At 39.7% G+C, this 8689-nt stretch overlaps 1 long non-coding RNA gene across 1 annotated transcript in view; it reads right to left on the bottom strand.

The window, feature by feature from the left end:
* Nucleotides 1–595: 595 nt before the first annotated feature.
* The window catches only part of LOC125611499, a 78962-nt gene continuing 70868 nt past the window's right edge, over nucleotides 596–8689 (bottom strand). The window contains exon 3 of the long non-coding RNA XR_007341656.1: nucleotides 596–1683. This is a non-coding gene — a long non-coding RNA (uncharacterized LOC125611499). The remainder of the gene's footprint in view (nucleotides 1684–8689) is intronic.

The following is an 8689-nucleotide window of genomic DNA, read 5'->3' as shown; positions in this document are numbered from 1 at the left end:
TTCTAAAATAATACAGTTTTTATTTACCATGCTTCTCAATTTCTTCTGAGCCATCATAGGCAAAATCTTCAGTATAAAATTTATTTAGTCTTCCCAAGGTTCTCTAGGCCTAATCTATCATGTTCCTCAAAATTCTTCTAGCCTCTACTTACTACCCATTCCAAAGCCACATTCACATTTTGGTGTAATTGTTACATCACAACCCCATTTTTGCGTAGTACTGTGATAGTACTATAATCTATTAGTTTCCTATTACTGCTGTAATAAATTGTTGCAAACTTGGCATCTTAAAGCAACACAAACTTTTATCATATAAGGGCCTACATCTAAAATGGGTCAAAAGGGTCTTCAGGAGTGTCCTGCTTTGGGAAGCTGTCATGTCGTCTTCCAGCTCCAGAGGCCTCCTGTATTCCTTGGCTTATGATCTCTTCCTCATCCTCAGATTATTTTCTCTCCTCTCTGAATTCGGCTTCTATCCTTACACCTGTGCTCTCATTTCTGACTTTCCTGCCTTCCTTTTATAAGGACCCTACAATTACATTGGGCATAACCAGCTAATCCAGGAACACCTCCCACATCAATATCCTTAATTTAATCACATCTTCAAAGCAATTTTTATTCTGTAAAGTAACATATTCACAGGTTCTGGGGACTAGGATGTAGACATTTTGAGGTGGCTATTATTCCTTCTACCACCCAGCATGTGTTCTAAAGTCAGTCTGTGTCGTGTGGGGGCTCTGACTTGGGAAACAGATTTGGGGTTTGGCAGGTGGCAGAAGATACAAAATAGATAGTAGACATGCTTTATTCAGTGGTGGCCACAGCAACTAGCCAGCCCCCAGCCAGTTCATTTTAGTCCTCCCCTTAGCCTATTTCCTTTAGTTCCTTTTTATATGCAGGCCAAACAAAGAAAGCACACTACCAACAGGTTACATAGAGGGGTCCATGCTCATAAGTCAATGTTTATGACCTTGAGTCTAAGTTTCTGATCTTGACTAACCATAACACAGCCAGTTCCCAGCCCTGACAACACATTAAATACATAACATAGGCTCCCTCACCAATACTTCTGGCAGGCTAACTACAGCCATTTTGAGGCCTGCCCCAACAGTACGTCATCCATAATGACCCACCCAAAAGTGGTTAAAAGGGCTGGGGTTGTGGCTCAGCACTAGAGTGCTTGCCTAGCACGTTGAGGTGCTGGGTTTGATCCTTAGCACCACATAATAATAAATAAAATAAAGGTATTGTGTCCAACTACAACTAAAAAATTTAAGAGTTAAAATAATTCATTGGTCCTTAGTGTCAATATCAATTATTATAGAGGACAATCGGTGGGTCAAAAAGCAGCTCCCATCCTAATTGGTAAGACATTGGATGTCCATTCTACTCCACATACAAACATATAACCTGAAAGGGTCCTAGTTACTCCGGTTTGAGACTTGTTAAACTTGATTTGGATCACAATTATGAATTTACTTTAAAAATAAATCCATGTCACTGAGTATTACAGCCTCAGTCTCCATTCACTGTACATCCTAGTGCTACTCAGGCATCAGGAGAGGCATATGGTTTTGCACCGTTCAGATTGAAATAATGTTGTGCTGGGCTGTGTGTTGGTCAACACTGATGGCATCAGAAACTGCAGAATCATTCAGGACCAATCGGGCTGATCTGGATTTTCTGTTAAGGAAAAGAAAGATATATTATGTTCATGAATTGTCACAGTAGAATCCTAAACAAACAAACAAAAGTCTATATAACTTGGTCCTCCTTATGTCCAGATCACCTTCCAGGAATGGCAAGAAGAATAAAAACTCTTGACAACCTTGTTGAGTGATCAGACTGCCTTATTAAAATGTGTAGACCAGGAAAAGGTAAGAGACAGAGCTTCAGAAATCCTTCTGACCTGATTTTTGAGACTCCCATTCCAGCACTCAGCAATACTGCAGAGGGTAAGGAACATTGAATGTCCTTTAAATTCTTTGACTATGAGCCCATTGTTGGATGGTCTTTGCAAATGATGCAGAACGTCTAACACATGACACAATTTCATTTTAAGGGCCACAGTGGTGGGACTGAAGTTGGCTAATTGGATGGAATTGTAATACCATAACCCAAAAGAAATGTCAAAGCCATGAAGCAACAATGGGAGTCTCAAAAGGGACTCAAAGCTGTGACACAGTCAATTTGCTAGGAACAGACAGAGGTAATGTCCCATGCAATGTGACCTACTTCACCACAGAACAAACAGACCAAATCTTGGCAGAATTGTGACTCCTGTGCAGTATACGGTATGCAGTCTGCATTAGAAACACACAGTTCGTTACTGTGCCCAGTCTGTGATGCTGGATATGTTACCCCTTTGACGAGGTACCAAAACCAAGTGGCAGTGACAGCAATCTGAGCCACTGCAGGCTCCATGAAAAGCTCAGTGCTAGTTGGTCTGATTAGAGAACAGGCCATTATGGCTGGCACAGTCACAAATGATCCAGACGGTCTGATTGGTAGATACAATTTATTTGCATGGTTTATGGCCCCAGAGAGGGGTGCCTTTAATCTGCCAGTCTTAGACGTCTAAATGGAAAATCAAGGAGCTAGGCCATTAGTAACAGGCCAAAAGTCAGAAGTCTTGAGAATATTGTCATAGACAAGGGTTTTGGCCTTCACCCTTTATGCTGCCTGTCCGTAGTCATCCAAATTTTTCATTGCAGTTGGATGGTTGCTGCCACCTGGTGGACACCATCAGCTGTCGCCTTAGCCGTCCATCCCCAAACTAGGCCGTGTTAGAGATGAACCCAAGGTCCCCTAAGTCAGCAGCTGTTTCAGGTAGTGGAGTGAAGGATATTTTCTCCCCTGAAGAGATCACTGTCACTTTTTCGTGTAGAACTTAGTGGCATCTGAGATGCCACTACAGTTGCTCTTTTCCATTTGACAAGAGAGGCTGTTTAAACCTTCCCACCTTATTTTGTCAATCCAAGTTAATCTGTCCCAAAATAAAGAGTAACCAACCTGAGAGTTGGAGGCTCCCATTGCCAAGACTCAGTCTCAATAGGAGCTTAGTAACATGCTAATAGCTGCCTTTAAGGAACTTGGCTACATCAGAAAAGTAGAGCCATCATAATGAAACTTGTCTTCTCCTAGACTCTGGGTGGTCATTATCACCTAAACATATGCTAAGATTTCCATTCTTCACTCTGAGTATTTTTTTTTTTCTGTTTGACCTACTGGACAAGAAAAATCGCTCTGACATGTATGGGCATTCACAGCACAAGTCTGTAAAACACTATAACCCATAACACACTCAGCAGTGCAATCCAAAACAGCACATTGGATTGGGCCAGAAGTCTCACTCGGTAAGCCACATTAGCTTCCCACCCCCATTACCAGCAGTGTCCAAATCCCTTGAATTCAAGCACCAAGTAATCTAACCTGAGTGTATATCAGGGTTTGTGGCAACAGTCTGTGCTCTACTGGCTGAGAGGACAGAGGTTAAATGCTAGCAAGAGAGACCACACTACAGTGGGCTGGTAGGGGGGCCAAAGGAAACAGCCCTGAGCCTTTTTCAAACTCTCACCCCAAAGCCAGTGACTGAGCACCAGTACTACTTCCTCCCTTATATGCTCCTGATGTCCAGTAGAGACCAGGGACTAGGGATACTTTTTTCCCTGCCTCTGTATACACCATAGCTATAGTTCCACCATGCTCTTCTGAGGGCCCTTGGAGACCGCTGTGCATAGCACTCCATTCTCTCAAAGACCTAGTCCAGCTGTGCAAGGGCCAGGTGCGTGAATGCAGAGCCTCTGCACTGGTAGGCCAGGCTCTTTGCTTACTTTTCCTTGTTTTCAGTTTATCTACACCAATGTTTTTGGTTGATGAAAACTCTATATAAAGTAGCGAAGTCTTCATCGCTAATACAAATTGCTTGACTTTGTGCACTCCTGGCTCAGCAGACGTAGACACGTGTCTTACAGTGGGAGCTATGGAGCTTGCTTGCCCACCGTCCTGATAACATTCCCTCCTCTGCCCACCAAGCAAAGAAAAAGACACAATCAAGCACCATATTGCTGCTTTGTTTAGTTTGACTTTTTGCAGCTTAACTTCTGGGCATTAATTTAAGTCAATTAACAGATAGGAAAGTGAGAAACCCTCTCCCCTCCCACTACCTTCTATACTCATAACCCTCCCCCACCCCCAGCCACTACTTGGGCAAGAATATTAGCTACCAGATTCCAGGGAGTTTTCTCACCTCTTGGAATCTGATTTATGGAACTCTTTCCCTTCTTCTTCCAGAAAGTCATGTCTCCATCATCATGACATCCTTGCTACCCAAACTGTCACAGCTGCAATTTGAGTTTATCCTACCTTTATAAACTATTGGGTTAGTCCATTACTGTTTAATGGATGGTTGCTGAAGACAGAGTTGATCACTCACAGCATAACAAGTATATAGCATATGCAGTATTTTAGTCAGCTTTTTTGCTACTGTGACTCAAAGACCTGACAAGAAAAATTTTAGAGGAGGAAAAGTTTGAGGGCTCACAGTTTCAGAGGTCTCATTCCCTAGACAGCAGGCTCCATTCCTCAGGACTCAAGATAAGGCAGAACATCATGGCAGAAGAGTGTGGCAGAGGGGAGCAGCTCACATGATGAACAGGAAGCAGAGAGATCTCCACTCACCAGATATAAAATACATACCCCAAAGGCACAAGCCCCAATATCCACCTCCTCCAGCCATACCCTACCCACCTTCAGTTACCACTCAGTTAATTCCCATTAGGGGATTAATTCACTGATTGGGTTTAGGCTCTCATAACCCCATCATTTCACCACTGAATGTCCTTGCATTGTCTCTCTCAATGTCTTTTGGTGAACACCTAATATCTAACCCATAACATGCAGCATGTTGCTTGGTAGAAGAAAAACACAACTTCAAGAATCCACCACTTTTATAGTGAGCAGTAAACAAGACTGCTCTTTGACCCAGAGGGAGTCATGATCTCAAAGTGCTCACTGAAAATAAAGCGCTGAGAAATATCCTGGGCAAATAGAGGTCAGGACACATTCTTGACATACCCAGCACCACACATAAAAGCATAAGAGATCTATGAAGGAGTTTCTCCTAATAATAACCAGCCCTCTGGGAGGGGGGAAAATAATTTTCAAAGGTCTACATGGTAGCATTTTCCAAATTCCTGGTTTAAAAAATCTCACCATGGCTGACTTCAAGTTATTACTGTAATATCACTCAGAGCTGGGGAAAAACTAAACATGTGCTAAACTTGACCAGCCATTAATAACTCTTGCTTGAATCAATATTTTTATGATTGTTGCCATTGACTTTTAAATGCATATCTGAATCCTTTGTTTATATGATTACAAATACTAAGCCAGTTTTCGAAATGTACCTCTGCATATCTTTCCAAGCACATATTATCATCTTTTTGTAGTTTGATTCCTTGTGAATACAAGAGCATTCCTTCTTTGAGGATCCTAAAGCAATTCTGAACTTTGGAGGGGAAACCTGGGTTATAGTCATAGATAAGAGAACTCAGAAAAGCAAAATGTTAAGAACCAGGATGTGACAGATAAACCTCTAGCTAGTAGGCAATTACCCTCTTTTCTTTCTTTCTGCATCTTTAGTAAATGATTAAACCAGTGTTTGTAAATTTCTGAGTCTATGGTTATTTTCCACATTATCTGGGTTTTGATTTTCTTAACAGTATTTATCAATCTCTTAAATTTCCTACATTTTGTTTATGGTTTTTGTGGGCTTTTAACTCATCCATTAACTGTTTTCATTGTCTTTAGAATGAAAAAAAAAAAAGAATCCTGTCTATCTTGTTTACCACTTTATCCCTAACACCCAGACTAGTGCCTAGCATGTGAAAGATACCCAATAAAAATAGTATAAATAAATGAACTTTGATTCCTGATTTAGTACAATTCCACCTCATTATGTTGCCTTAGCATTCAGATGCTTTTTAGACGGTGAGCATGGCAGATGGCAATCAAGGTGGCAGATAGAAGCTTTAAAGTTGCCTTCTTATAATTAAAACTCAATTGAGTTTCAAGTTAGCTTATATCCCAGTGCTGCTACTCATACTATGTGAAATCAAACAAATCACTAAAGCATTCCATGCCTCAGTCTCTCCCAATTAAAATTCTTAAGGATCTCTGAAAGAAGGGCTTCAGTTTTCATTGTCTTCTTTGGGAACATGCAGCACTGGATATATACCAAGCACAGTCTCTGTCTCATTCTGATGACGTCCTTCTTTCTCGAGGGTCACAGGGGAGTAGAGATTAATATCTGTAGTTTTGTGTTTCTGTCACCCACTAGAGGTATTCCAAAATTCTGAAGATTCTTGGAAGGCAATTTCTCATCTTCTCTTTCATGAGGATTTAAACTATTACTCTGATAAGTTTCCTAAACTCCATTTTCCCCACCTACAAAAATGGGGCTAATAACACCCACATTACAGAGATTTGATTACAATTAAGTTATACAAACTTAAATGAGTGGTTCTCAAAGTGGAATCACTGGACCAGAAATCCTGGTATCCCTGCCAGCTGGTAAGCAGTGCAAATTCTATTGAAGCAGAGATTCTGAAGTTGCCACCCCAACCCTGCCCAATCCCAAATGTGATGGGGACCAAAGTTTGAGAACCACTGACAGATAAAATCATCTGATGCTTGGTTGGCCTTCAAAAGTTTTTCACTTTTTCACTCGCATGCATTAGTCACCCAAACCAATCCCTCCCAGCTAAGCTGCAGAATTACCTATCCTCATCCCATTTGGCAGATGTGAAAAATAGGTGGGAGGCTGAGGCAGATTCTCTGTGAATGCTGGCTCTGATAGCTATTGCTCTTCTCTACCATTGTCACAACATGTCTCAATGTTACCTCCATATTTATATTTTTATTATCTTTTCAATTATCAGAATTGGCTCAATAGACCATTTTATGTGTAATATGTGTAACTAGCTGGTTGCCTATAAGGCTGAATTCTAAGAAGGCCAGTAATGCTGGGGGTTAGTAGCTTCAGAGTCATTCAGTCCTGGACTAACATTATGCAGATAGTATTGGATGAATTAGTCTTTGTGAAGTCTGACTTTTCAAGTGAAAAATGAAGCTAACAAGAATAAAATCTTCTTCTCATATTGTCTCCTATAGGCCAGGTGCCCTGTTAGGTATTCTATATTTGGTATACAGGGCAGGTCTTGGTCTTTTTATAACCCTTTTATGGGAACTAGCCAGGATCCCACAAGAACTCCATTAGTTCCTCCCAAGGGTAGAAAATCCAGTGACCTAATCACCTAGCACTAAGCTCCACCTATTAAAGTTTCCACCACCTTCCCAAATCACCAAATTGGGGACCAACTGTCCAATACACAAACTCTTGGGGAAAACGATCAAATCATATTCAAACCACAGCAGTATACAATGAGTAATTAAAGCCAAAACAATGATCTTTTTTCTTTAAGCATATTTAAATACTTCTAATGTTTTCAAAATTATTTTGACATCCAGAACACATCATATCTTTTTCATTGTAATTAAATAATAGCATAGACATTGGGAGGAAAACAGGATTTAGTTAATAACTAGATTTTCAACACAATGTCAGAGTGCCTCAGATCCATTAAGTACACAATATCAGTTGGAAAATAGGGTTAATTTTGCTGCAGCTTTAAAGAAAGTGGAAATAATTTCTAAATGGTAGTGTGTCTATACCTTGATGGTAGGAGATTCTTAGTTCATACTTAATTGAAAAGGCAAGTCACTGTTGAATTTTGAAAATCCTGTAAGAGTTTTTAAAGTAATTTAATGTAGCATTTTATGGTTGCTTTTGTAGTTTCAAATTCGCGATGGATATCTGGGGATGTATGTGCCTTCAGATCCCTTAGATTTAATCAGACTTCTCACTTGCTTGCTTGCATAATGGTTTATGGTACCTTTGATGATTTGTAGCCAACCTAGCACTTTTAATAATTTACTGTAAAAGCATTTAATTTTTAATGGACAAGAATGGGTTAGAGGTAACTTCTGCGTTATAAGTGCTCTCCTGAAGAGTGGGAAAAAGAAACAGTATATTTAAATTCCAAACATTATTGAAAAGCCTGCGCCTTTTATTACCCAAATCAAATGCATAATTGAAAAACATACCTAACCCAAAATTATTGTTCATGCTTTATTTAATCATAAGATAGCATCATGAATGCCAAGCTATCATGAGAACATTTTTTTCAAATTCTCATTTTTTCCTTACCCTTCATACTGTTTTCAATCTTCTGTCTGACTAGAAAAAGAACATAACTTTTCTTCTTTCATTGGGATTTTCTTAGTTAAAAAAAAAGAATGGTTTGTAATGTCTGGTCCATAAAAGAATTATTTTATATTCATTTTCCTTCAAAGGTTTTCTAAGATCTCCATATAATGTGCATACCTAGGAATGATTTCACAAGCAGTCTTAAAAATATCAGTTTCCATGTGGAAAGAAAAATGGGAAGATGCCAGGATAAATATTTTTTTTAAGACTTGATGGAGGACAAAACGTATCTTGCCTTCAGAGGCACATAAAACAAAAAATGTTGCAATCACTAAATAATCCCTTTCTCAGATATACCATGTGTAAAAATAAGAATGGCTTCACAGATGATTCCCCAGAAAATAGTTCTAACAATCTGCT

Source organism: Marmota marmota, unplaced genomic scaffold (assembly GCF_001458135.2).
Source record: "Marmota marmota marmota unplaced genomic scaffold, marMar, whole genome shotgun sequence".
Taxonomy (NCBI): Eukaryota; Metazoa; Chordata; class Mammalia; order Rodentia; family Sciuridae; genus Marmota; species Marmota marmota.
Note: the sequence above shows the minus strand (reverse complement) of the source record. Positions and strands in the feature narration are given on the sequence as shown.